The following is a 26,742-nucleotide window of genomic DNA, read 5'->3' on the forward strand; positions in this document are numbered from 1 at the left end:
TCTTGGGTTAGAACAAGCTGGACAGCAGATTAATGTTAATGATGTATATTCCTGCATTCATTCAATAAACATTTTCTGTCATCTACTACATGCCACATGCTGTGATGGGTGCTAGAGTATTGGAGATAAATTAATAGAGGTTTGGATAAAATGCTGCGGGTGTTTGGAGGAAAGAGCAGTGGTGAGGAGGGAGTGAAATAAAGGAAGGCTTCATGAGGGAGGTGGAATTTGAACCAGGTCGTGAAGAGGTAGAATGTAGACATGCAGAGATGTAGCAACCAATTCTTTGTATTAATGTAAATGTGGCAGTTTCCTGCCAAATTGTTCAGAGATCATGGTCATGTTCATCCTCCTTGAGTGCATGGCTTAATGTGGCTTTCTTTGCATTAGGTCTTTAGTGAAAAAACCTTTTTCCTTCACGAAAATGCCTTAACATTGATCTAACTCTATGTTGAGTTATTGTGATGCAATGGCTTGCTTTCAAGGTTTATAAATGTACTTTCTTCTGAACATAACAGCAAGTGATTTAGTTGAGAATCTAAAACTTCAGTAAACTTAGTTTTTGGTGTTTGGATAAATGCTATGTTAAAAAATTGAACTGTTGAGTCTGGATCCCCGCAGCAGGCCCGGCCCTGGTGCAGTGGTGGAGAGGGCTATACTGCATTTGCTTTCAGGGCTCCAGCTTGTGCCTTCTGAATCCTTTCTCCACACTTGATCACTGTCTACCTCCATGGTGTCTGTGCCTCACCTGCTTCTGGTCCCTAGGACTGAGAGTTCTCTCAGGCTGTCTCCCCCAATAATCAAATCGGTCATTTACACTTCAGTGTGAACAAGTTGTTTGCCTGCTGAGTAGATATCTTGCTAGAAAAAACAACAAACAAGCAAAAAAATTTTGTAAAATGAAAGTGTTGTTCATTATAACATGAGTTTCAAGGCAAGTTAAGAAGATGAAAGAAATTTAGTTTGCACAGAAATCACACAAGGGAATGTAGGATTTTTCTGCCTCTCTAATACTAGCCTCCCTCCTGCCCCTTCGGCAGCAGTCTGTTCTCATAAGGATAAGGATATTCTCATAAGGACAATGATATAGATGCGTGTTCTACAGCCACATAGCAGGTGTATTTTTATAGCTCAGTTTTGCTTTATAGGCCTGAGGAGATGACACTGATTACATAGATATAGTCTATTTGTTTTTTAGTTATAAAATAAAGGATGAGTTGAACCAGCTGGGGTGAGCACATGTGCCTGAATCTTGAATGATGAGTAAGAGTTGCCAATGGGGAATGTGATCCAGTAGAAGGAACAGCGTCCACTGAGTACAGAAGTATACCCAGTGAAGCCATGGCTCATTTGATTCACATAAGCCAAGGCAAAATGTTCTCAGCTTCATGCCTTTCTGAACTCTCATGATCAGAATGGATGTCCATATACCCTGATCAAGTTAACAGAATAATTGTTGGGGCCAGTTGTGGTGAAAGGTGAAGAGCATTTGGGTTGAAATTAAACTTACTGGGTTCAAATTGTGGTCCTGCCACTTCCCACTTATGCAACTTTTGGCAAATCTAAGTTCTTCTGAGGTTCGATTTCCACACCTGTAACACTAGTGCATTAACATCTCCCTCATAGGGAATCAAGGGGATTAGATGAGATCATATATGGAAAAAGTCTGTGTAAACCCTTCACTGTGGTGTCCTGTTTGTATTATGAATATGGTGAAATTATAGCCATGTTAGTTCATGTGTCCGTTCTGTGAATGAGTTAGCAATGCTGAAACGTTCTTCCTTTCCAGAAAGAGAAGTGCTTCTAAGTTAAGACACCAAGTGAAGTAACTTCCATGGAGCTTCCTTTAGTAGCGAGTGTTCAAGTTCAGCCAGGGAACATATGATTTATGTGACTCACATCCTTTGCACAGAGTATACATGTATACACTCAGAACTCACAAGTCATTATGGATTAATCACTGTGCTAAGTCTTAGATATTCAGTATCTATTACCTTCCTTAAACTTCATAACAACCCAGAGAAGTAGGAGTTATTATCCTCATTTTAAAGAAGAAAACAGATTCAGAGATACGATTCAAATTTACCTTTTCTTTGACTCTTCCTAGGAATCCCCTTTGTTCTCTCAGTGAGGAAAAACTTTTAAAAAAGTGATTATTCTCAGTCTTGGCACTACATCAGAATCTATATTAAAAATACAAGTAGGCTCCTTTTATGGACTAAATGTTGTGTCCCCCAACCCCAAATTTACATGTCGAAATCCTAACTCCCAGTGTGACAGTATTAGGAGGCAGGGCCTTAAGGAGGTGAGGCCTTATGAGTGGAATTAGTGCTTTTACAAAAGAGAGCCCAGAGAACTCTCTTGCCGTCTTTCCACCAAGTGAGGATTCAATGAAAAGTCAGCAGTCTGCAACCCAGAAGAGGGCCCTCACCAGAACCTAACCATGTTAGCATGCTGATCTGACTCCCATCCTCCAGAACTGTGAGAAATAAATATATTTCTGTTGTTCATAAGCCACTTAGTCTATGATGTCTTGTTTGGCAGCCAGAATGGACTGAGACAGCTCCACTCCAGCTACTGAATCAGAATCTCTGGGGTGGGGCCCAGGCATACACAAGTTTAGAAAGCATCCCAGGTAACAGTGAGGATGAGTTGAGAACCTCTATTGTGAGAGAGGATGGAGAATATACAACAAGAGAAGAGCCACGTTTTAGGATTTAAAAAAAGGAACAATCACATTCTTTTGGGGAGATCCACAAAGTCTTCATAGGGGAAGTGGCCATTGAGATAAACGTTGAAAGAAGGATTGAATTTTGGCATTGAAATTAAGTTAAGTGAGAGTGGGATTAGAGGAAGTAAAAAGCAAAGATATTGTGATAAGATATCTTGGATTGTAAGTGAAGAATAACCAGGCTCTGGGGGAATCAGCATAGAGTATATAAGGAGAAGCAGATTGGAATGGTAGGCTAGAACCAGATAGTGGAGGGGCAGGAATTAAACACCAAAAGGCCAGCAATGAGCAGACATCATTGGTTTCTGAGCCATGTAACAATCTATGCTGACTTAATGAAACTAACAGGGCCACAGTAACTAGGATAGACTGGACTGAAGAGAGGTGATAAATAAGAAGAGCAATTAAAAGGTGGAGTAAGAGTTTTAAGTGAAAGGTCGTGATGACCTGGCCCTAGTGGCTGGTCATGGATCTTCCTCTTGGTGTGGGGATGGATGGCGAAGAAATGAGGTTAAGGAAGACAGGAGGGAACCTGAGTCATCACACCACACATCTCCAAGGAGCACCCAATCGCATCACAGATACACATGAATAAAATGAAAGTTGCCTTGAGGCTGGGCACAGTGGCTCATGCCTGCAATCCCAGCGCTTTGGGAGGCTGAGGCAGGCGGATTACCTGAGGTTGGGAGTTCGAGACCAGCCTGACCAACATGGAGAAACCTCATCTCTGCTAAAAATACGAAATTAGCTGGGCATAGTGGCACATGCCTGTAATCCCAGCTACTTGGGAGGCCGAGGCAGGAGAATTGCTGGAACCCAGGAGGCGGAAGTTGCAGTGAGCCGAGATCCTCCCATTGCACTCCAGCCTGGGCAACAAGAGCGAAACTCCATCTCAAAAAAAAAAAAAAAAGTCGTCTTGAGAGTCAAAGAGTTCTCTTGAGGATGACAGATGGAATCAAGGCTAAGGCTGGAGCTGAAGGAAGTGGAGATCGAAACTGTGGTAGTGAATTCACCCCACAGATGAGGCTGATTAAAAGGCCTGCTGAGCAGCTGTGATGGTCCGGGCAAGTGAGAGAGTAGCTAGAGTGAGCATGGAAGAGCTCATCCTTATGGTGTTGATTAGCCCCAAGCATTTCCATTTCTGCCCCTGTATCTATTCTCCTCCCAACCAGAGGGTGTTGAGGATAAGAGAGAATGGAGAAAATGACCCATTCAGAGTCAACGACTGTCTGGAAACCAGTTTGACAGAGACCCACGAGAACAGATGGCAGAATAGTTAACATTTCCATTCCAGGCCACTCTGTGGTCTAGAGGCAGGAAGCTGCTAAGTGAATTTTGCCAAAACTCTCTTTTCTACTAAATCAATCCAGTTGTGTGGCTGGAATGCCTCCTTTTTCATTTTTCCTGAGGCACTGTCTTTTCTAAATCTTCTCCATTCTTGATTTTCTAACAATGTCTAGCTATAGCAAGATATTACTTCCCACTTCAAGTAAATGCCCTCATTTTCTCTCATTTTTACCACCAAAGTATTCAATTTCTTAGTGTGTCCATGGGGCTCTCTCTGTATCTCCACACCAGAACTATTCTCCATACACGTTCCGCCTCTCTTTCCTTTCCCTCACTGGCTGCTTCCTGTTTGCCTACATGGTTTCTCTGGTAAAACAAAATAAAACCAAACAAGACTTCTTTCTACTCTGCTAACGACTTGAGTTACTGTCCTGTTTACTTTTCCTCACTGTCAAATTTCTTGGAAGCCCAGTCAAGTGCCTCTACTCCTTCACACCACACACCCACTCCTTCTCACATCACACAACCATTCCTCCTCACACGACACAGCTGCTCCTCCTCACACCACATACCCAGTCCTCACACCACACATCCACTCCTCACACCACACACCCGCCCTCACACCACATACCCACTCCTCGCATCATGTACCCTGGTCCTGACACCACACACCCGCTCCTCACATGACACAGCTGCTCCTCACACCACACACCCACTCCTCACACCACACACCCGCTCCTCACACCACACACCCGCTCCTCATACCACATGTCCACTCCTCACATCACACACCTGCTCCTCGCACCACACACCCACTCCTCCTCACACCACACCCACTCCTCCTCACACTACAAACCCTCACACCACATACCCACTCCTCACACCACACACCCACTCCTCCTTACACCACACACCCACTCTTGACACCACACACCTGCTCCTCCTCACATCACACACCCAGTCCTCACACCACACACCTGCTCCTCCTCACACTACACACCGACTCCTCACACCACACACCTGCTCCTGACACAACACACCCACTCCTCACACTACACACCTGCTCCTTACACTACACACCCTATCCTCCTCACACTACACACCCACTTCTCACACCACACACCCACTCCTCACACTACACACCCACTTCTCACACCCACACCCACTCCTCACATCACACACCCACTCCTCCTCACACCACACATCCACTCTTGACACCACACACCTGCTCCTCCTCACACTACACACCCACTCCTCACACCACACACCCACTCCTCACACCACACACCCGCTCCTCCTCACACCACCCACCTGGCTCCCATCACCCTTGGAGCCCAGCCAGCTGTCACTCACATAGGCCTGTTGGAGTCTGTTAGAATTCATCTGAATAAACTCTGTCTTATATCTATATAGTCCCCACAAGATTCTGTTCTCACTCCTCTTAATCCATGGTTCTCAATCTGATTTTATTTTCTAACCTAAAATGTCAGAAAGACACCACATATGCCCTTTGGTGACAATGGCTTGTCAGGGGCAGTGGATTAGTTTTCCGCAGCTGCTGTAACGTATTACCACAAGTCCGATGGCTCAAAACAAGACAAATTCATTGCCTCACAATTAATTCTGCAGGTCAGAAGTCTGGTGTGGGTCTCACTGGGTTAAAATCAATATGTTGGAAGTGCTGTGTTCCTTCCTGAGAGCTATAGAGGAGAATCAGTGGCCGTGTTGTTTCCAGTTTCTAGAGGCTACTGCATCCCTTGGCCTGTATTTCCACTTCTGCCATCTTCAAAACCAGCAATATCACTTCTTTCTAACCCTTCTTCCATCTTCATGTCTCTCCCTGATCACAGCTGGGGAAGGGTCTCCACTTTTAAGGACTCAGGTGATTTGATTGGACCCACTGAGATAATGCTAATCTCCCATTTCAAGGCCCTTAACCCAGATCACACCTGTAAAATCTCTTTTGCCATGTAAGCTAACATGTTCACGGATCAGGATGTGAGCATTTGGGGGACCATTAATCTTTCTGTTACAGGCAATAATACTCAATGAGAAGAGATGTGGGTAGTCAGTAAATGTGTAGACTGACTGCACAGGGAAGGGCACTTCAGGATTTGTGGTCTGCATGTGGTTTGAAAAGCCCTTTAGGAGATCATGCCCTACAATGCCAGGATAACCTGCACCCACCCTGGTCTCCAGTTTGACTTTCCACGCCAAGAATATATCACGTGAGTATTTACTGAATACTCATTATAAGTGAGGTACTGTCATAAAGGCTTTCATAAAGGCTTTTGCAAAGTCACTTTTATGTAAAGTTCTTAGGTATTGCGTCTTTTTAAGGCAATACAGAAACTGAGGATCAGAGAAGTTAAGTGAATTACCTGAGAGCATACACTAGTGGATGTGTTATGTGTGGCAGAATTTGGGAATCGAAGTTTGGTTTAATTTCAAGGCTCTTTCTGTTCAATCTCCACAAAGTCTTCTACTGGAGTTGACCTTCTGCGTAAGTAGCTTCTTTAGTTTAAATGTCAAATTAAGGTCATTATAGGACGTTCTGAACATTCAGAATAGGAACATTCTGACTCTTTCTTCCTCCAAATTCTACAGATGTGGTTGGTTCATACATGAGGACCGAACATCAGAGGACCCTGAAGTGACAAGCCTAAGGTACTCACAGACAGTCAGTTTCTCCTTAGCATGGGTAATGGAAATCTGAAGACCTGGGTTTGACCCCTATCTATCATTTTCTTGACTTTGCACAAGTTTCTTCCTCTCTCTGTCTTGATCGCACATCCCTAATTGGCCACTTATTGCTGTGGGACCCTAGACACTTCACTCACTTCACATCCCTAAGTTTCAATTCCTTAGGGTGTAAAATGGTGGTAACAATAGCCCCAACATCTTAGGAATGTTGTGAAGATTAAATATGGATGTATAGAAAATGTTTAACACACAGCCTGGCACAGAGTGCAAAATAACAGATAAAAATTACAGTTCTCTGGCAATTAGATATAAAAAAAGCTTCACAGGATAGGAGCACTTTCTATATTACTATATTGTTTTACATTCTTATTTCAAATTCATGGGCTTTAAGGAGGTAATGCATGAAAGGCAATATAGAAAGTGTTGTTCAAATGATTTATTTTGTTTTAAAAATCACTTATTTTTAAGTAATCTAGTAGTACAAAAATATACGCTCATTAAAAAATTTTTTTTCAAACTATCAGAAGAAGTACGGAAAGTAAATGTGAAGCTTTCTAACCCCTTTTCCCCCTACTTCACTCTCCTCTTCTAGAGGTAACCAAAGTTAAGATTTTGAAATGTCTCTGTCCAGATATTTTTCTATGGCTTAATGCTTCCAGAGTAGGCTGGTGTAGAGCAGACACAAACCAGTGGCCTTCAATGAAGTCATGGATGACTGAGACCTGTCACTCTTAGCCACGCTAGTGGTCATGATGCCCCTGTAAAACCAGCAGAGGGTGTCATAGTCTACTGGGGTATTTGGAGGGTGAACTGTTCAGTCAGATCAACAGTCTTCTTTGAAATAAGAATGTAAAACAAATAGATGCGATTTATCTCATTAAGTAAGGATGAGACCAGGGTTTGAACTAGGTAGGTTAGTGGGAGAACTGGACATTGGAGACTTGGCCAGAGCTCATTAAAATGAATAGTTTGCTTTAGGTGAGAATACAGAATGAGAAACTCCACAGTGGTCACAATGTTCCTAAGCACATGATGTTGTCCTCTGTTAACAGATTTTAATGCCAGGTTGTGGGTGGCAGTTTTAGTTTACTTGATAGGGCTATCACATTCCAAGTGTCAGTTCACCAACAATGGCTATCCAGGTGGTGGCTAGCTTCCCGCTCTCACAAATAGTTCTGTCATGGCTGTCCTACAAGTCTCCTGGGGATCACAGTCAGAACAAATACTTACAAGTGGGACTACTGGGGTTAGAATATAGGTATTCTTATAATACAGCCAGATTTTGCTTCACAATGGTTGCACCAATTAACAATTTTGCCCACTGTAAATAAGGGTTCATAGTCCCCATGTTTTTATCAGCACTTAATATAACCAGAATTTCTAATTTCTGCCATTTTTGGTAGGTATAAGTTGGTATCATTTTACATTGATATTTCATTGATTACTAGTAAGATTGGATATATCTTTATATGCTGTCGGCTACCCAGATTTCCCCTTCTATTAATAGCCAACTTATTTCCATGCCTGCATTTCTACTGGATTTCTTATCTTTTTCATGTTGATTTAAAAGAATTTCTTCTCTGAACCACCTATAAATCTTTCCTTAGTTTTGTATGTTGCAAACACTTTCTGTTTCTCATTTAATATAATTATTTAATTTCAATGTAATCAAACCTATCAGCTTTGCCTGTTATGATTTATGCTTTTTTGGTGTTATTTGAGATGTTCTTCCCCACATTATGATGGTCAAAATATTCTCCTATGTATTTTGTTCAATTAGTTTCACATTTCATATTGAAGTCTTTGATAGATTCAAAGTATAATTTTATGCATGGTCTGCATCAGAAATAATAAGCAAAATTATACTTTGATAATAGGTCCTGCATCGTTTAGTCTCATAAGACGGCTTAAATTTATTTCTTGCTTATGCTACATATCAATTATGGTTTGACAGAGGTCCTCCCTCTGTGCATGGCAGTGACCCAGTTTCACAGACCTCCAGAGAAGCTGTGATCTTGAATTCTTTCTGTTGTCATGTTGGTTGAAAAAAACATTTCTAAGGGTTTTGCACAAGCAATGAAATGTTCCAGCCCAGAACCAAGCACAAGTCATAGTCCAGAACTAGTAATGTGGTCCCATCCCACCGCAAGGAGGCTAAGGAGTATAATCCTTTTATGTGCCCAGTAGCTGGAATCCCACGGTGAAGCGTATCTGTCACTTGCACTTGATGGGATACAGAATTCATCTTTATTTTTTCCATGTAGTGCCTCCAAACAATTATTTGAGAATTCATCCTTTTTTTCTTCTAATTTGTAGTACTACCTCTATCATACCAAAAGCATGTTTCTGGACTTGTATTTAGTTCCATTAGCTTATATCTCTGCTCCTGTGTAAGTTTTGCACCACTGGTGTCACAGAGGTTTTGTAAAATATCTTAAAATTTTGTGGGACCCTCTCCTTCTTTGTTCTTTGTCAAAATTCTTGGCTCCTAGTGTGTATTTTTTTTTTAAATAAATAAAAGCTTTGAAATCAGTTTTCCTTTCCCAAATAATGCCATTGGAATTTAGTTAAAATTGCATCCCATTTACAAATTAATTTTAGAAAAAATGTCATCTTTAGAGTATTAGGTCATTCCATACATGAAGATTATATTCTATTTTCCTTGTATATCTGTAATAGAGTCTTAAATTCCCATTTTTAAGGGGTTGTTCTGTTTTTGCTATGTTATTTCCTAAAGAGGTAATAGATTTTGCTGGAGCTATTAATATTTTATTTTCTATGTTTGACCTACTTGTTTATTGTGCATATATAGAATTGTAAATGATTTTGATGTGTTGATATACTTGGAAACATGGCAATTTTTCTCATCTTAAGAGTTTTGATTCTATTGAGGTTTTCTATGTAAATTATCAAATTATCTACAAATAATTATAATTTGGACTCTTCCCTTTTGATCTTTATACCTGTTGACATTTTCCTCAGCTTAATTTTTTTTTTTTTTTTTTTTTTTTTTTTTTTTTTTGTGGTAATGAGGTCTTAGTGATGTTGCCCAGGCTGGCCTTGTAATCCTGGGCTCAAGCAATTCTCCTGCCTTAGTCTCCCAAAGGGCTGAGATTACAGGCATGATTCACTGTTCATGGCCTCATCTCAGTTTTTGACAAGACTTCTAGGACTACATTAAACAAATATCAGTGACAGCAGGCATCCTTCTCTTATTCCCAGTATTAATAAGAAAGTACCTAAAGTTGCTCCGTATGTGCTATATGGTGATGATGGAATATGTACTCTGTTTTCTCTGAAAGAGTTTGTGTAAGATTGGAATGATCTATTCCTTGACATGGACCTTTTGGCAAAACAAACCAATGAAACTATCTGGGCTCAATGTTTTCTTTGTGGGAAGATAGTTAAACCGTTAAAAAATTATTTTAGTAGTTATAGAATGATTAAGACTTCCTTTTGCTGTTAGTTTCTTTTTTCTTTATATATTTTTGAGATACTATTGACATATAGTGAAGTACACAAGTCTTAAATACACCGTTCAGTGAGTTTTGACAAATGTATAAGCCAATGTACCCCATATCTCATGAAGGAAGAGAATATTTCCATCATCTGAGTTCTCTGAGTTCTTTCTCACTCAAACAAAGTCCCTCCTCAGTGTCAACCACTGCTCTGATTTTGTTTCCTATATATTACTTTTTATAATCTTAAAGTACATATAATGGAATCAAAAGTATATATTGGCTTTTGTGCCTGGCTTCTTTTGCCTGGAATGATGTCTCTTAGGATAAGATAGACATTTTAATGGTTTTCAGATTAATCCATGTTGTTGTATATAGTACTAGTGGTAATATTCTATTGTATGAATATGCCACTATTTTCAGATTTGGACTATCATGAATAAAGTTGCTATAAAAATTCTTGAGCAAGCTTTTTTTGGTGTATTTATGTTTTCATTTATCTTGGGCAAACATGTAGAAGAAGTCATAGGGTGGATAAATTGTGAGCAATTTGATATTGTATGAGTCTTCCAGATGGTCTAGCTCCTCATCGATGTTTGGTGTTGTCAGTCTTATTAACATTAATTATTTTAGTGGATTTTTTTAGTGATACCTTATAAGAATTTTATTTTCTTGATAACTAATACTGTTAAGTAGTTTTCGAATATGTTTATTGGCCATATATATGTCTTTCTTTGTGAAGAGTCTGATTAAAACTCCCATGCATTTTTAATTGCATGTGTCATTTTATTATTAATATGCTAGATTTCTTATACATTCTGAATAAAAATCCTGTAGGGTCCCCCAGTTCCCCTCACTTTTTTTTCTGTGTCCTGACCGAAAATCAGAGTGCTTTGACCACCCTGTGACCTTGCCAGCTGCAGGGTTTTCACAGCAGTCTTGAAACCAAACCAGGAACTTGAAAATTCCCTGGTAGTGATAAAGATATCTAGGTTTACTGGAAAGAAACTGGCCCTGGTCCTTAGTCAAATTCTTTAAATCCTCATATAGACATATTACCCTCTCAATGAAGACATTATCTATGTAGGACACCCCTCTACCCTGATTGTTCTTTGACGGGATACACCGAAGAACTCTGAAAGTAAATACGCCTAATAAATGTGTTGGCCTTATCACCCTGGCATTTAGTGCTTCCTTCTTTGGAATCTCAACTGGCCCCATCTGGAGATAGTCTGGGGCACTTCCTTCAAGGAATTCCCTTGTTGCCACTTTTGGGGAACTCCAGTCAGGAGTTCAGCAGGATGAAACAAGTCCTTTGACAGACGTAGTTATTACAAGTGCATATTTCCCCTGAGATCTCATATTTCCATGGTACTATCAGTTTCCCTGGAATCTTTGAATAGGTGAAGGGCTGGTCTTGGCTTGTGCCCTTGATGAGCTTAGGGCTGGGCTAGAATTGAGGTACCTCAAGGCAGGGTGCTTATTGGTAAAGTCTAAACACAACCACTCTGATTTCTCATCTTCACTGGTGGGTTTTCTCCCCAGGAACCCATCAGAAACTTGGTCTTAGGCTCTGAGCATTTCTGGGGGCTGCTGCAGTGTCTGTAATATTCTAGCCTCTGAACTAAGGAAGACAAAGCCAAGATATTTTTCAGGAGCTGGTCAAACTGACTGTATACGTTTTTATTAACTTTCCATCTTTTCTGGAATCCAGCGTCAATTCTGTATTAATTTATTTAAAAACTTTTATTAAATACTTACTTGGATCTTGCATTATATTAGTAAAACAAACAAACAAAACAATAATACATAGCAAGTCCCCTGCCCCTTCCCCTGCCACATATCCTGATGGAGCTTCCACTGTAGCAGGGAAAGACAGGCAATAAATAGTAAAATGACAGGGCAACAGCTAGTATCATACTAAATGGGGCAAAACTGAAAACCTTTTGTTTAAGATCTGGAACATGACAAGGATACCCACTTTCACCACTGTTATTCAACATGGTACCAGAAGTCTTAGCTAGAGCAGTCAGACAAGAAAAAGATATAAAGAGCATCTAAGTTGCAAAGGAAGAAGTTGAATTATCCTTGTTTGCAGATGATCTAATCTTGTATTTGGAAAAATCTAAAGACTCCACCAAAAACTGTTAGAACTGATAAATTCATTAAAGTTGCAGGATGCAAAATCAACATACATAATTCAGTACCATTTCTGTGGGACGACAGTGAGCAAACTGAAAAAGAAATGAAAAAGTAGTCCCATGTACAGTAGTCACAAAACTAAATACCTAGGAATTAATCGAAGAAGTGAAAGATCTCTGTAATGAAAACTATAAAACACTGATGAAAGAAATTGAAGAGGACACCAAGAAATGGAAAGATATTCCATGTTCATTGATTGGAATAGTCAATATTGTTAAAATGTCCATAATACCTAAAGCAATCTACAGATTCAATACAGTCCCTATGAACACACCAATGACATTCTTCACAGAAATAGAAAAAAAAAAAAATCCTAGAATTTATTTGGAACCACACACACAAAACCCAGAATAGCCAAAGGTATCCTAAGCAAAAAGAACAAAGCTGGAGGAATCACATTACCTGACTTCAAATTGTACTACAGAACTATAATAACCAAAACAGCATGATACTGACATAAAACAGACACATAGACCAATGGAATAAAATAGAGAGCCCAGAAATAGAAATAAATCCACACACCTACAACGAACCATTTTCAGCAAATGTGCTAAGAACATACACAGGGGAAAAGATAGTCTCTTCAATAAATGTTGCTGAAAAAACTGAATATCCATAAGCAGAGGAATGAAGCCAGACCCCTGTCTTTCCCCAATGTATGTTCTTGGCACTTTTGTCAAAAGCAAGTTTACTGTAGATGTATGGTTTTACTTCAGGGTTTCTTTATTTTGTTCCATTAGCCTATGGGTCTGTTTTTATGTCAGTACCATGCTGTTTTGGTTACCATAGCTCTGTAGTATAATTTGAAGTCAGGTAATGTGATTCTTTCAGTTTTGTTCTTTTTGCTCAGGATAGCTTTGGCTATTCTGGGTATTTTATGGTTTTGCATAAATTTAATACATTTTTTTCTATTTTTGTGAAGAATGTCATTGGTATTTTGACAGGAATTACATTAAATCTGCAGATTGCTTTGGGTAGTGTGAATATTTTAATGATATGGATTCTTCCAATCCATGAACATAAAATATCTTTCCATTATTTGGTGTCCTTCTCAATTTCTTGCACAAATGTTTCATAGTTTTCATCATAGAGACTTTTCACTTATTCTATTAGGTTTATTTCTAGACATTTTATTTTATTTGTAGCTATTGTAAATGGGATTGCTTTCTTAATTTCTTTTTTAGATTGTTTGCAGTTCACATATAGAAATGCTATCGATATTTGTATGTTGATTTTGTATCCTGCAACTTTGCTGCATTTGTTTATCAGTTCTAATAAGCTTTTTGGTGGCATTTTTAGGTTTTTCCAAATATGAAATTTTATAATCTGCAAACAAGGATAATTTTACTTTTTCCTTTCAAATTTGGTTGCCTTTTATTTCTTTCTCTTGTCTTGTTGCTCTAGCTTCCTTCTTAATTTCTTCATTGACCACTGGTCATTCAGGGGGATATTATTTAATTTCCATGTGTTTGTATAGTTTCTAAGGACTTCCAGTACTATGTTGAATAACAATGGTGAAAGTGGTCATCCTTGTCTTTTTCCAGATCTTAGAGGAAAGGCTTTCAGTTTTTCCCCATTCAGTAATGTAACCCACTAGCTGTGGGTATGTCACATAGGACTTTTACTGGGTTCAGGTATATTCCTTCTGTACCCAGTTGTTTGAGAATTGTTAACATGAAGAGATGTTGAATTTTATTAAATGGTTTTTCAGCATTAATGGAAAAGATCATATGATTTTTATCCTCCATTCTGTTGATATGATGTATCACAGTGATTAATTTGTGTATGCTGGCCCATTCTTGGATACCCAAGATAAATCCCATTTGGTCATGATGAATTTTCTTTTCAATGTGTTGTTGAATCCAGTTTACTAGCATTTTGTTGAGGATTTTTGCATCAATGTTTATCAGGAATATTGGCCTGTGTTTTCTTTCTTTGATGTGCCTTTGTCTGGTCGTGGTATCAAGGTAATATTGTCCTCATGGAATGAGTTTGATAGTATTCCCTCTTCCTTTATTTTTGGAATAGTATGAGTCAAATTGGTATTAGTTCTCTTTAAACGTTTGGTAGAATTCAGCAGTGAAGGCATTGGGTCCTGAGCTTTTCTTTGTTTGGGGACATTTATTAAGCTTTAATCTCCTTACTTATTATTGGTCTATTCAGATTTTGGATTTCTTCATGGTTAAATCTTGGTAGGTTGTATGTGTCTAGAAATTTATTCATTTATTCTAGGTTTTCCAATTTGTTGGCATATCGTTGCTCATCATAGCCTCTAATGATCTTTTTCTGCAGTATTGGTTTTAATGTCTCCTTTTTCATATCTAATTTTACTTACTTGGGTCTTCTCCATGTTTTTCTTAGCGGGGCAAAAGATTTGTTGCTTTTGTTTATATTTTTGAAAAGCCAACTTTTTGTTTTGTTGCTCTCTTGTATTTCTTTGTTTCAATTTCATTTATTTCTGCTCTGATTTTTATTTTTTCTTTTCTTGTATTAATTTTGGGTTTTATTTGATCTTGCTTTCCTAGTTTTTTAGGAGGCATTATTATGTTATTTATTTGAAGTTTTTCTACTTTTTTGATGTAAGCACCTACTGCTATAATCTTTTCTCTTAGTACTTCTTTACTGTATCCCATAGATTTTGCTATTTTGTATTTCCACTTTGATTTGTTACAAGACATTTTTAAATTTCCTTCTTAATTTCTTTATTGACTCACTGGTTATTCAGGAGGATATTGTTTAATTTCCATGTGTTTGTATAGTTTCCAAAATTCCTTGTTGTTGATTTCTGGTTTTATTCCATTGTGGTCAGAGAAGATAATTGATATTATTTCAACTTTTTTGAATTTTATAGACTTGTTTTATGCTGTAACATATGATCTATCCTTGGGAATGATCCATGTACTGAGGAGAAGAGTGTGTATTCTGTACCTGTTGGATGAAGTGTTCTGTAAATATCTATTAGATCCATTTGGTCTATACTGCATTAAGTCCAATGTTTCTTTGTTAATTTTCTGTCTGGAAGATCTGTCCAATAGCATATAGAAGTCTCCAGCTATTAATGTGTTAGGGTCTATCTCTCTTTTTAGCTCTGATAATATTTGCTTTATATATTTGGGTGCTCCAGTGTTTTGTGCATATATATTTACAATTGTTATGCCCTCTTGCTGAATTGACCACTTTATTATACCATATAATGACTTTCTTTGTCTCTTTTTATAGTTTTTGTCTTGATATCTATTTTGTCTGATGTAAGTGTAGCTACTCTTGCTCTCTTTTGACTTTTGTTTGTATAGAGTATCTTTTTCTATCTCTTTATTTTCTTTTTTGTATTTTTAGTAGAGACAGGGTTTCACCATGTTAGCCAGGATGGTCTCGATCTCCTGACCTCGTGATCCGCCCGTCTCAGCCTCCCAAAGTGCTGGGATTACAGGCTTGAGCCACCGCGCCCGGCTATCTCTTTATTTTCATTCTATGTGTGTCTTTAGAGGTGAAGTGTTTCTTGTAGGCAATAGATCACTGGGTCTTATTTTTTAATCCATTCTGAATCTTTTGACTGGAGACTTTAGTCCATTTACATTTAGTGTTATTATTGATAAGTAGGACTTACTCTTGGTATTTTGTCATTTGTTTTCTGATCTTCTCTTCCTTCCTTTGTTCTTTCCTATCTTCCTTTTAATAAAGATAATTTTCTCAAGTTGTATGTTTTAAATTCTTGCTTTTGATTCTTTTGTATATCTGTTGCATGGTTTTTGATTTGAGGTTACCACGAGGCTTGCAAATAATATCTTACAATTCAGTATTTTAAACTGATGACAACTTAACACTAACTGCATAAACCAGCAAAAATAAAACTAATACAAACTGTACATTTTAACCTCATCACCCCACTTTTTAACTTTTTGTTGTTTCTGTTTATATCTTATTATACTACATCTTGAAAAGTTGTTGTAGTTATTATTTTTCAAAGGTTCGTCTTTTAGTCTTTCTATGCAAGGTATGAGTTTACACACTACAGTTATAGTGTTATAATATTCTGTGTATTTTTATGTATTTACTATTACCCGTGAATTGTGTACTTTCAGATTATTTCTTACTACTCATTAACATCCTTCTTTTTAAGATTGAAGAAATCCATTCAGTATTTGTTATACGACAGGTTTGGTGTTTATGTAATCCTGCAGCTTTTGTTTGTCTGGGAAAATCTTTATTTCTCCATGTTTGGAGGATATTTTCACTAGATATACTATTCTAGGATAATTTTTTTTTCCTTCAGCACTTTAAATATGTCACGCCACTCTCTCCTGGTCTTTAAGATTTCCACTGAGAAGTGTGCTGCTAGACATATTGGAGCTCCTTTGTATGTTGTTTCTTTTCTCTTGTTGCTTTTAGGATCCTGTCTTTATCCTTGTCCTTTCAGAGATTGATTACTAAATGCCTTGAGGTACTCTTATTTTGGTTAAACTGCTTGGTGTTTTATAACCTTCTTGTACTTGATACCTTTCTCTTGGTTTGGGAAGTTCTCTGCTATTATCCCTTTGAATAAACTTTCTACCCCAATCTCTCTCTCTCTCTCTACCTTCTCTTTACAGTCAATAACTCTTTCATGTATCCTTTTGAAGTTATTTTCTAGATCTTGTATGTATGCCTTTTGCTTTTTTCTCCTCTGATTGTGTATTTTCAAATAGCTTGTCTTCAAACTCATTTCTTTGGCTTGATCAATTGTGCTGTTAAGAGACTGATGCATTCTTCAGTATGTCAATTGCATTTTTTAGTTCTAGAATGTTTGCTTGATTCCACTGAATTGTTTCAATCTCTTTGTTAAATTTATTTGATAGGATTCTGAATTTCTTCTCTTTGTTATCCTAGATTTTGATGAGCTTCCTCAAAACAGTTACTCTCCAGGATTGGTTTGTGGTGCCTTATTTAGTTTATTTGGTGAAGTAGTGTTTTCCTGGATAATCCTGATGCTTTCAGATGTTCATCAGTGTCTGGGCATTGAAGAGTTAGGTATTTATTATAGTCTTTTTAGTCTGGACTTGTTTGTACCTGTTCTTTTTGGGAAGGCTTTGCAGGTATTCTAAGTGACTTGGTTGTTGTGATCTAAGTCTTTGGTCACAGCAGCCATATGTCCTTTATGATGCACCCCAGGCCCAGTAATGCTGTGGCTCTTGTATACTTGTAGAGGTATGACCTTGGTAGTCTTAGGTAAGATCCAGAAGAATTCCCTTGATTACCAGGCAGAGACTCTTTTTCTCTTTCCTGACTTGCCCCCACCCCCCGACCCACCAAATTGAGTCTTTCTCTCTTTCTGTCTTTCTCTCCCTCTGTGTTTCTTTCTCTCTCTCTTCCTCCATGGGAGCTGACTGGGTTCTGCCTGGTGTTGCTTTCCACTGTGACAGGGCAAAACTGAGTTCCAATGCAAAGTCTCAGAATCACTGCACACTCCCTCTTCCCCTAGTGCGGATTCTGTCTTCATGCCATATGGCTGCTGCTGGAGGATAAGAGAGGGCTGGTGTAGGTCATTCAAGACTGTCTTTCTTACCCTTTTCAGTGCCTCTTTCCTAAATATGATGTGAAAACCAGGTAGTGTGATTACTCACATGATTTTGGGTTCTTATGAAGGTGCTTTTTTGTGTGAATAGTTGTTCAATTCGGTGTTCTTGTGGGGGTGGGCGGACAACTGTTGGAGGCTTCTATTCAACTATCTTGCTCTGTCTGCCCTGAAAGCACTATTTTTTATAGCCCCAAATTGGAAACTACTTACATGTCCTTCAACATAGACTGGAGAGATAAATTGTGGGAAATTATTCACCCGAAGGAAACTGTACAGCAAAGAGAATAAATGATCAAAAATTACATAGAAATATATTGATGAATCTCATAAATATTATGATGAGTGAAAGAAGTCAGATACAAAGGTATATAATGTATAATTCCATTTGTTATAATACTAAAAGAGATAAATCTATGATATTAGAAGTTAGGATAGTGGTTACCCTCAGAAAGGTTGGTACCTGGAGGAGGGCTTTGGGGATACTGGTAATTTTCTTTTGTGTGCTGATTACTTGGTTGTGTTGTGAAGAGTCATAAGCTGTATACTTATGATATATACCTATTCTGTATTCATATTATATGTTGATAAAAGTTACCTTTTTTTTTCTTGATGCTGAATCTTGCTCTATCGCCCAGGCTGGAGTGCAGTGGTGCAATCTCAGCTCACTGCAACCTCTGCCTCCCGGGTTCAAGTGATTCTTGTGACTCAGCCTCCCAAGTAGCTGGGATCACAGGTGCTCACCACTACACCTGGCTAATTTGTGTATTATTTTTTTTAGTAGAGATGGGGTTTCACCATGTTGGCCAGGCTGGTCTTGAACTCCTGACCTCAAGTAATCCACCCACCTCAGCTTCCCAAAGGGCTGGGATTACGGGCATGAGCCACTGTGCCCAGACATCTTATTTTTTATACTAAGTTTAAGTATCTGTTTTCTTTAATATGTGACAGTGTTGCCATGTACATAAAAGGATGATGCCGGTTTATGCTGTTTTTCTTTGTTGAAGCGGAGGGCTGTTATTACCTTGGGTGGACTGAGATATGCATGCCATATGTGCAACTGCTCAGGTTAAAGTCAGAGTCTTGGACTCTAGTAAAAAGCTTTTTTCTGTGAAAACCTGAGGATGACCAGATGACCTTGACTGACATCCATTAGTACTTGCTTAAAGCTAAATTGTATAAGTTCATGAAGCAATACATTCTAGTTAATATAGAATATGTTCAGATTGAGGTTAAATAAGATTGTATTTATATGTCTCTGCCTTGTGCTACCAAGAGACTAAAATAAAATACTAAAATACCTGGTTCCTCAGAAAAGCACATATTTTGGGCTCATTAAAAATACTTTTTCCTTTCTGTTTTGTGATAGTCAGCCATCAGTTATTTCTGCACTTGAACCAGCTGTTAGTCTTCAGAAGAGTCAAAATTCACTTCATTTTAGGATCAAATTCATACTGCCTTCTTCTACAAAAGAAATGGAAAAAACCTAGACATAAAATGTAACGCAATAATCCTATTAGGAAACTAGATAATGATTTTCCACATTAACTTTTGAAAATATCATATTTTTGTGTACACAGTTTACTATCTTATCTATGTAACACTAAATATTTAATTTTTATGATAGCAAAATGAGGAAATTGGATGGTCTTTACTTTCATTTTTCAAAACAGCTCAGTTTATGTACTAATTCCAGGGAAGTCATCAAGGATTTTGGGATAACCTGCATCCATGGACTGCATATCTTCATCATACCAGGTAATAAAAATAATTAAAAATATCACACTGTGATTAATATAAAAACTATAAATAACACTTAATTTTCATGTAGAACTTTCCATGTACCCGTCACTGTCCTAAGTGCTTTTTATATGAAAATTCATTTAATTCTTACAACAAATCTGAGAGGTAGGTAGTATCTGTACCTCAATTTTGCAAAACCCCAATGGCTGCTTTTCAAAATTATGGGTGGGTACATTGTTGGCACGAAACTATTAAGAAATTTTAATTGGAAGGAAGGGTGGGGCAAACTAGAAAAACTCTAAGATATGATCAACAATAAAAATCTGATTCAAATTTTCCCTTGGGCTCTATGTTCTGTCCTATCAAGGAGAAATGCTTCATTTTCTCCTTTTTGGATGCCTCTAGTTCCTTTTGTGTATTCTGCTCTTTATCTCCTTTTCAAATGCAAGCCAACAAGTTCCTTGCCTTTCTAGGCAGCAGTGTAATAACAGGTATGGGACTGAATGACTCTGGGCCTGGCTGCATTCATTTTCAGAAAAAAGGAAAGTTTCAGTGCAATTTGAGAACAATTTTAAAAGGCAACTCTCCTTCCAACAGAGTGATCTGATTTCCCAAGATTTCTGAGGGTACGTCGTTACCTCCAATACTCATTGGCAACAAAGAAGTGTGTTTTTCCAGTGTCCTTCTCATAAATGGCAGTATCAATTTTCTTCACCCTTTCAGGTAAGCCAAAGGAACTGTAGATGTCCCTGAGGTATCCACTCAGCAATTGATCCCCCTGAACGGCCCAGTACTTACTGCCTGTCAACAAAAAAATCTGCCATGGAAAGATTTGCCTGGAGTCTAGTAGATATTAGACAGAATTTCCTCCAGACATTTACTTCACAAGAAGTAGATGGGGAGTTTCATTCCAAAGTAAGGTGCACTTGAGTAAGATCTTTCTTCTTAGTATAACTGGGTCACTTCTCAAGCTGCACAGGTGTGTGTGTGGTGGGCACCCTGCAGGACTGCAGGGGTGGTAGGGGGATGGACACCTTCTACAGAAGACACTTCTGAGCTTTTGACTAGGCTGACACCAGACAAAGGATTCTGTATTTGTTCATTTAGTTACTCCGGAATGTCAATTCATCTTACATCATGAAGCCAGAGTATCTCTGCACAAATAGAAGTTACCACCTCATAGAAAGGCAGTTTGAAACTTCGTATATTTAAAAATCCTCCTTATTGGCAAGATACACACACCCCTAGCTGTAGAGAAGTCATCACCTCAGTGCTCCTGGTGCCTCCTGCCAGGGATCCCCTAGTTGACTCAGTAGCCTCAGAAACAGGAAAGGGGTACTTCTGATAAACTCAGGAAATCACCATTGTGATCACTGGGATTGAGCAAGAAATTACACATGACGTCATCTTCATGAAGACTCATACAATAAGAAATCTGGTGGTTATTCAGTATAGTGCTTGACAACAATTATGTCAAATACCGAATGCTTTACTGAAACAGCAATCTGTGTGTATGTCCAGCAAACAGATCAAATTTGCAAACAGATAAAAAAAAGCAAAGCACAATAGTAGTGCTTAAAGTAGAAGCACTGAACTCTAGAGACTCACCTTCTAGAGACTACTACTTCTCCCTATATTCCCTCTAACATAACTCCCAAATATCGTGGAAGAATGGAGCAAGTTTAAAAATCACCAATCTAATAGAAACCCCTCGCTTGTCAAATGAGGAAACTTAGAGACATGGGCCTTCTATCATTTGTTCCAGATCATGCATCTAGTGAAGAGCACTAGAATTAGAGCTGTTGCTTTCTATTTCCAAGTCTAAGCCTGCTACACTAAGAATTTCATTTCATATCAATGAATCTAACCTGGATTAGATTTTGTTTTCTGCCAAATATCATATTATTTAACTTATTGGAATTCTGTGGTATTTTGTAGCTTTCTTAAAGGACTTCTCATATTTTGCCTTGTGCTTGACTATCTGTCTTTGTGTACAAAATTTTTTTTTACAGGGTAGAGATGTATTGTTATAGACATGTGTTTTATAAGTTGCGCTAATACAACAATAATCATTATTTCCCTGACTTCAAAAACTTACACTGTGATCAGGTATTATATGGAATAAATGGTAAACAGAGATGCTCAGAGAAATGCAGCCCATGTCCTTGGTGTGTAACGGGGGAGAATGTGTTCTTATCCATCATGTGTTGGAGGTCTATACACACATCACTATTGTACGTAAGGTAATGCTTGGGTCACTGGCTAGAGAACAGAGACTTCTTACTCTAAAAGAAAGAATATAAAGAAAGCTATTAAAAATATAAGACAGCATGATACAAACCCCAAATGACTGGCATTCTAAATTGCTACCCTGAAAATTCTGAAAAATTGTATAATCATGGGCTTATGGAATGTTGAATGGGAGACAGAACTTGAAGGTATGCTTTTGGGTATGAGGTAGATAGAGAGTTAGCGGGTAGAGATTGGAAATCCAACCCTACTCCTAACTGGGTATGAAGACTCAAGTTAGTTCAATTCTCTTGACTAGAAAATTATAATAATAGTAATAAAATTCCCCCCAATCCCAAAATGGTTTTCAGAAGAATTAAACAAAATTATACGTATAACATATATCTACTTCGGTATTTGTTACAGAGTATTTCATGATTGCTATTTTTTTTCTTAGAGTTAAAAGATACTTTTAAAAATGTATAATTATGGCCGGGTGTGGTGGCTCACGCCTGTAATCCCAGCCAGTTTGGGAGGCTGAGGCAGGCGGATCATGAGGTCAGGAGATCGAGACCATCCTGGCTAATATGGTGAAACCCCGTCTCTACTAAAAAATACAAAAACAAATTAGCCGGGCGTGGTGGCGGGAACCTGTAGTCCCAGCTACTTGGGAGGCTTAGGCAGGTAAACAGCTGAAGCCAGGAGGCGGAGGTTGCAGTGAGCCAAGATCGTGCCACTGCACTCCAGCCTGGGCGACAGAGTGAGACTCTGTCCCTCCACCAAAAAAAAAGGTTTTAATTATAATCGGTGTAAATATACAGTTAGATAGAAGGAATAAGATCTAGTTTTTGATAGTACAGTAGGATGACTATGATTATAATTTGTGGTATAGTTCAAAGTAGCTGGAAGAGAAGAATTAGAATGTTCACAACATAAAGAAGGGGTGAATGTTTGGAGTGATGAATGTCCCAATTGCCCTGGTATAAACATTATACATCGTATCCATATGTCAAAATATCACATATACCCCCAAAATATGGACCACTGTTCTGTAACGGTAAAACAAATAAACAAACCACAAAACCTAATTAAACTCCCTTACATTGCAAATGAGGAAACTGAGATCTTGAAATTCTTAGTTGTTTTATTTCTTAGAAAGCAAAACAATGTGACTATGATTCAAGGGACAGGATTAGTTCATTTTAAGGGGATTTAAACTCACCACAGGAAATGACTCTTGAGGAAATTGTTGCTGTGCAGTTAAATAAAGCAAGGATAAAACAAATAACATCTGCTGAATCTCCATAAGAAACCAAGTTGAATCATCTGCTTTAGAGATTTGGGAGCATTGCTCAAGAAGCAGCTGTGTTACCAGGTATTGCATCATTGTATAATCATCATTGTTATCATCGCCATCATCATATCTGTGAGCCAAATATGATTTTAAGAACAATTGTGGAGGTGGCAAATTTCCAAGCGAGATAACTTACACTCTAAATTCACTTACCATGCGTTTGTCACCTTTTATTTGCAGCTAATGGTGATGCAGTGACATTCCATTAATTTGGCTGGGAAGGTCTTACTAGTATGCATAAATATAAATCTGCTTCTAAATATAAGTAGGTCTGTGATTCACCATGTCCTTGTTCTAGGGAAGAAGTTAAAGAATTGGATTTCCTATTGACTTTGCAGGGATTAAGAAGGTTGTATGTATCTTCAGCTACCTCCTTTGATTTAATCCTTAAGAAACCAAGCAGGCTGGGAGCAGTGACTCTCGCCTGTAATCCCAGCACTTTGGGTGGCCTAGGTGGGAGGATCGCTTCAGGCCAGGAGTTCGAGACCAGCCTGGCCAACATGGTGAAACCCCGTCTCTACTAAAAAAAAAAAAAAAAAAAAGAAATATATATATATATATATATATGTGTGTGTGTGTATATATATATGTATATGTGTGTGTGTATATATATGTATATGTGTGTGTATATATATATATATATATATAAGCTGGGTGTGGTGGTGGACCCACTACTTGGAAAGCTGAGCTACTGAGAATCGCTTGAACCTGGAAGGCGGAGCTTGCAGTGAGCCAAGATCGCGCCACTGCATTCCAGCCTGGGTGACAGAGTGAGACTCAGTTGCCAAAAAAAAAAAAAAAAAAAAAAAAGAGAGAGAGAGAGAGAGAGAGAAAAGAAACCAGAGTATTTCTTTAGTGCATGCTTGTTTAATTGATGAAGTAATTTTTCCTTCCTATTTTATTGCTGCTGAGAAAATATACTACACAGGTAGTGGTAACGTGTGTTACTTAGCTAAGTGAGTGGGCAATTTATTTCTTATTTATGTTTCCTACTTCAAAAACAGATTTGATGGGTGCAACTCATTATTAAATGAGTAAATGTGCTAAATGAGTGACTAAATGAAAAACAATGACTTACAAACTTTGGGAAGAAATTTTACTCTATTGTTTCATTTACTGAAATCTTTCATTAATTTTATACTCAATCACACAGAAAGTTGATGCTTCATGTATTTTCTCTAAAACAAATTAATGTGACTCCCTTTCTCTGATTCTCTCAGAAGTTCCCTTGAGATCCCTCAAACATATCCTTTAACATCTCCATGCCATTGTGTATGCGGCTTGCTTCCCTTGGAATGCCCTTCCTCTCCAGACATCTCCAGATACCTGTCAACTAAAACTCATTCTTCACATTCTAAAATTGACATTACTTTCTTCCTAGTTCAGGGGAGCTATGCATGCTTTCATTTAACAAACAGAGATTTACAGAGTAGCTACCACGTGTCAATCTCTGAGTTACAGTGGAAAATATCCAAAGGAAGTTGCAGTCCAATGTAGGATGAATTTGAGGGGATAGTTAAATAAAGAGTGGTAAGTGCTGTGATTGGAGTATATCTTGGGAATGTACAGGAAGTACATGCAACGCAGCTCACGAGGGCCAGAGAGTGCATCTCAGCAAAGAAAAGTTCTGCAGCCAGTCCTGAGAAACAAGTCAGTAGCCAGGCAAGCAGACGCAGATGGATGTGTGGGAAAGCTTTTGCTGTTGTGGAAGTTTTTGTTGTTGTTTATTTGCTTGGTTGCTTGTTTTTTGTTGTTGCTGTTTCTTGCCACCTTTTAACTAGAAACCATTGAATTGGATGGGGTGTTTATTTTACAGAGTCAGAGGATTTTTTTTTTTTTTAATACTTTACTTCTTAAGTTCTTGCCCTTTGGCTCTCCATATAGATGCCTACTAATCTTGGAAGCCCCCTCATCTCTCAGCATTGGGGGCAGAGCCCCTCCTTGGTGATCCCACAGCTCTGTGTGCTTCCCCCATTGTGGCCATCATGCTTGGTAGTGTATCACATAGACTGCTTACTTCTCCATCTCCCTCTGGAGAATATACGCTCTGTAAGAGTGTGGCCATGTTTGTGAAGCTCTGTGCCTCATATGTTAAAACATGCAGGTTTGTCACATATATATATATATACATGTGTCATGTTGGTGTGCTGTACCATTAACTCGTCGTTTACATTAGGTATATCTCCTAATGCTGTCCCTCCCCCCTCTCCCCACCCCATGACAGTGTGTGATGTTCCCCTTCCTGTGTCCAAGTGTTCTCATTGTTCGATTCCCACCTATGAGTGAGAACATGTGGTGTTTGGTTTTTTGTCCTTGCAATAGTTTGCCGAGAATGATGGTTTCCAGCTTCATCCATGTCCCTACAAAGGACATGAACTCATCCTTTTTTATGGCTGCATAGCATTCCACGGTGTATAGGTGCCACATTTTCTTAATCCAGTTTATCATTGATGGGCATTTGAGTTGGTTCCAAGTCTTTGCTATTGTGAATAGTGCCCCAACAAACATACGTGTGCATGTGTCTTTATAGCAGCATGATTTATAATCCTTTGGGTATATACCCAGTAATGGGAAGACTAGGTCAAAAGGTATTTCTAGTTCTAGATCCATGAGGAGTTGCCACACTGTCTTCCACAATGGTTGAACGAGTTTACAGTCCCACCAACAGTGTAAAAGTGTTCCTATTTCTCCACATCCTCTCCAACACTTGTTGTTTCCTGACTTTTTAAAGATTGCCGTTCTAACTGGTGTGAGATGGTATCTCATTGTGGTTTCGATTTGTATTTCTCTGATGGCGAGTGATGATGAGCATTTTCTCATGTGTCTGTGGGCTGCATAAGTGTCATCTTTTGAGAAATGTCTGTTCATATCCTTTGCCCACTTTTTGATGGGGTTTTTGTTTTTTCTTGTAAGTTTGTTTGAGTTCTTTGTAGATTCTGGATATTAGCCCTTTGTCAGATGAGTAGATTGCAAAAATTTTCTCCCATTCTGTAGGTTGCCTGCTCACTCTGATGGTAGTTTCTTTTGCTGTGCAGAAGCTCTTTAGTTTAATTAGATCCCATTTGTCAATTTTGGCTTTTGTTGCCATTGCTTTTGGTGTTTTAGACATGAAATCCCTGCCCATGCCTATGTCCTGAATGGTATTGCCTAGGTTTTCTTGCAGCGTTTTTATGGTTTTATGTCTAACAGTTAAGTCTTTAATCCATGTTGAATTAATTTTTGTGTAAGGTGTAAGGAAGAGATCCAGTTTCGGCTTTCTACATATGGCTAGCCAGTTTTCCCAGCAGCATTTATTAAATAAGGAATCCTTTCCCTATTTCTTGTTTTTGTCAAGTTTGTCAAAGATCAGATGGTTGTAGATGTGTGGTGTTATTTCTGAGGCTTCTGTTCTGTTCCATTGGTCTATATCTCTGTTTTGGCACCAGTACCATGCTCTTTTGGTTACTGCAGCCTTGTAGTATAGTCTGAAGTCAGGTAGTGTGAT

At 38.4% G+C, this 26,742-nt stretch overlaps 1 long non-coding RNA gene across 2 annotated transcripts in view; it reads left to right on the forward strand.

Moving 5' to 3' along the window:
* Nucleotides 1-20,528, forward strand: part of LOC115893563 — a 36,797-nt gene extending 16,269 nt beyond the window's left edge. For both annotated transcript variants that reach the window (XR_004053586.1, XR_004053585.1), the window contains exons 3-7: nt 6,054-6,246; nt 6,359-6,521; nt 6,626-6,685; nt 19,629-19,690; nt 20,273-20,528. This is a non-coding gene — a long non-coding RNA (uncharacterized LOC115893563). The remainder of the gene's footprint in view (nt 1-6,053; nt 6,247-6,358; nt 6,522-6,625; nt 6,686-19,628; nt 19,691-20,272) is intronic.
* The last annotated feature ends 6,214 nt before the right edge of the window (nt 20,529-26,742 follow it).

The sequence above is a fragment of the Rhinopithecus roxellana genome, chromosome 15, assembly GCF_007565055.1.
Source record: "Rhinopithecus roxellana isolate Shanxi Qingling chromosome 15, ASM756505v1, whole genome shotgun sequence".
NCBI lineage: Eukaryota > Metazoa > Chordata > Mammalia > Primates > Cercopithecidae > Rhinopithecus > Rhinopithecus roxellana.